The following is a 3779-nucleotide window of genomic DNA, read 5'->3' on the forward strand; positions in this document are numbered from 1 at the left end:
TTTTCTTGGAATGTCTTGTAAAGAAATACTTTTGAAAAACAAGTTATGTTGACAGCATCTTGAACAAAATGTAGAGTGATTCAGTATTTGCATTTTGGTTGTTCTGTGACTAGCTGAAAAGACTTGCTGTAAAATATTGTCACAGCTTTTTTGTTTAAACTTTCTAGTAGCCTCGAGCCCTTCTGGTTTCTGCATTGCTGTGCTGTTAAAACCTCAGTGTCTCTTGTCTAAGGTCTTCAGTGCTTTACATGCATTAATGATGAAGATGACTGTGAAGAAGTCATGATTCTATTTGCCTCAGCTGGCTGCAGTGAGCTAGAATAGCTACAAGGTGGCTAACCTCTAATAACCAAGGTAGTCTGTCCCTCTCTAGAAAAAGATCATGCTACAGGGAAGTCTCAAATTAATAAGATTCTGTGTCTCCCCGCTAGCACCTCCACTTTAATCAAGACAATGAGATGGTGTTTGCTGAAGTGTTCTTGATGTCCCAGTGCTCAGCAGGGAGTAGGATAGGCTGCTTTTGCACCCACATGAGCCTCATGGACAGTGTCAGAAACAACCTTAATGATCCTCATACCTTAATGGTCTGCCCTCCTGAGAGCATGGGGTTTTCATGTATGACTAGGTGTGATCTGGCCTCTTCTGACTGATCTTGAAGTGTAAGACAAGTAGAAATAAGACTGTTTCCTGTACACCCTTGCTTCATACCAACCAAACCAGAACTGGAAGCCATGTTGCCTTTGCTGCATTTTCATTAGTTAATTGTGCAAGGCCCTTAACCAGGCTTCGTTATCCCCTTTCTTGTGCAGGTAGAAATTCCTTCTGGAGTACTCTTAAGCACCAGCTGATTTGCATTGGGGCTGTTTCAGTTGAACAGAAATTTTTGTGTGTTTGGGACTGCAGGTGTTTGTTCTGCAGTTGAGGATTCAGGCAAGGTTTGCTTGCTCTGCAGGGCCCTCTTTACAGGTTCCTTCCTCTTCTTTTTTTGAGGAGGAATGTGCTCAGAGCTGAAGCTCTAGTGTTCCTGGGTCTACACCAGCCACATACATGCAAGTGTGGAGGTAGTGAGGATGCTATTGGAAGTAGGACTTTGGAGAGAGGGTTTACTCCTGGAGCAGGAAAGTGAGCCTCTGTGCTAATGTGCTGTGTGGTAACAGTGAGCTCTGACTTGAATCTGAATGAGAAATATCCTTCAGCAGTGTCACATGGGAGGGATGTCCTTTAGACCTGGGGGTCTGCTTTCCTTGGTGAAAAGGATGGCTCTGGGTGCAGGTATGAAGGCTTGGAGGTGATCTCTGCAGCTGCTGATTCTGCATCTCTCGAAGGGACATCATCTTTTTGAACAAAGTGTGACTTTTTTTTAATTGTTTCGTTCTTTACCTGCTGCTGCTGCCTGGGGCTAAGAGCACATGGCACGCTAGCAGTTTCCCTAAGTTGTGCAGGCTTTAGCAGGAAGTAATTATCTGGTTGATTATTTCATTTCCCAGCAGTACATTATCACCCTTGCTGGTAACTTGAAAAACTGCTCTCCTAAGATCTTGATAACCTTGTTTGCATGTTGTGTGGAAGATGGGGCAAGGGGGGTTGTTAATAACTTATCTGGTTATGAGACATGAAACAATTGAGTAAAATGCTTTCCAACTCCATCATTCCTTAAAGACAGCAGATTTTAAAGCAGTGGTGTGTTCTCAGAATAGATTTGAAGGGCAGGATGTTGCCCTTCTATTTTCCGTCACAGAATGCCCCTTGCCAAGCCAAGTGGGATCTGCTGTTCCACTGATGATATTTCAGACTTGACAAAGCACCTGACTGTGGAAGGAAAAATACTTTTATCGTGTCTGTCTTTGAGATTCAGCGTGAGTGGCAGTCCTTTAACATGCTGAAATGTCATTTTTGGTGTCTGCACCAAGGTCACTTCATCTACCAAAGAATTTTAAGGCCCTTTATAAATAATGCCATGTTATAGCTTGCAAAATGGTACATGAAACAGCTCCTTTTTTTTAATAGACCCCAGGCCCAAATAGCTAAGTGCCTTGCCAGAGCTTGTTTTAGCTTGCATGAGAATTTAAGGCATAGTTTGGCTCTATCGATAGCACTAAAAATCCATGGAGAGAATCTCAGAAAAATCTTTATTTTTTTTTATTGGAATCAGCATGAATGTATGATTCAATAACTATATTTTATATACATATAACAGCAGAAACTTTACATTCCATCTTCAAACTGCTGAAATAAAACCTCTGTTTTAAAATTTTTTACAAGCCAGAAAAATAATCTGCCACTGTTTCTGTGTGGTCATGCAAATTGTGTACGTTACAGGTTTATTTCATCATGATGTAAAAACGCCACTTTTAAGGAAGCGGTTGCTTTGCACTGATCAATGTAGCAAAATATCCTTAAATGGAGTGTAAGGCCATACCAATTTTGTGTATGTATATATTTTTATATATGTATATATAATAAATTCATATAGAAAAGACAAGGGACGTCCCTTTTTAAGGTGGCTAGGGAGAAGACATGTAAGCACTTCATGATTAAGCTAGTTTATTCTTTTTGAAGAATTTTATGTCCTAAGTTTTAAGTATGGGTACCACACTTTATATTGTGTATTTCTCTAGTCCCTCCTCTGCTCTTGAGAGTGGCATGAAAATTAGTAAGCATTGACTTTTTCCATTATTTTCATTCAGACTTGTGTTGTTAATGAACCAGTAGAGGTGCTCAGAGAGCCCTTCACTCTTCCTTCTTACCTTAACTCCAGTGATCACTACTTACTCTGTGAATACTCTTCCAATTATCTCCTGTGAGATGCTGATATTTTAGCACCCACCTTGCAAGGAAGAAAACTAAAACAGGCATTGAAATAGTTCATATTCAGCTGGTTTAAAGAGGCTTATTTGAAGTTAAAGGGAGATAAGTTTTGTCCTCTTAACAGCAGCTGCCTCTTTTCCCCTATGCTTAAAGAGTTGATTGAAGTGGGGCAGTTTTAGTGCCACTGCTTCCTTTTGAGGTCTTGATAAGATTGAAGAATGAAAACAAAATAAATACTCTGGCCTCATTGCCAGTCCTCTTCTGATTAAGAACAAGCTTGGGAAAATATCTGTATCCTGATTTTTTTTAACAAGCAAACAAAAATTTGCAAAAGTAGTTCAAATGTGGATTTAGTCCTTACAAAAGAGTAAATGGGCTCTGATGGATGGGCATGTCAAGAGGGTATAATCCTCAGTGGTCTGTCTTGCTCCTTTGTGGGAAGGTCTGTCTCACAGCTGGAGCCTTGATCTGTGTTGACAAACCCCATTTTTGCCCTGAGCTCCCCTAGAGAGTGGCGGGTGACTGGTATTGCCCTCTCTGCGGGGGGACAGTGACTGCTGGCAGAGGGATGGGGCAGCCAGTAACACCTTACACTGTGGCTGCTAAACCCAGCCCAGCTGGTTTGTCTGAGCCCTTGGCTGTCCCTGGTATAAACAGCATCAAGGCGCTGTTGTATTTTGGAACAAATGAGCTTTAGTGAGTCAAGCTTTGGAAACAAAGATTTTCTTTCTACAAATGGCTTTCAGATGGGAGAGAGACAGAAAATAGGACAAAACAATGTCACTACTTAATAGGCTTTTTTCAAAAGTTTTTGGGAGGTATTTGTCCGAGATACTGTATTTTTGGGGGGTTTGACCAGTGAGGTGGATATTTCTGGGAAACTGAGAGAATGTTTATCAAGGACATAAGGAAAACACTCTGTAGGTGCTGAACTGTTTCCACTTCTGTTTGTTTTGTATGTTTTCAATTAG

The sequence above is a fragment of the Nyctibius grandis genome, chromosome 10 (assembly GCF_013368605.1).
Source record: "Nyctibius grandis isolate bNycGra1 chromosome 10, bNycGra1.pri, whole genome shotgun sequence".
Taxonomy (NCBI): domain Eukaryota; kingdom Metazoa; phylum Chordata; class Aves; order Nyctibiiformes; family Nyctibiidae; genus Nyctibius; species Nyctibius grandis.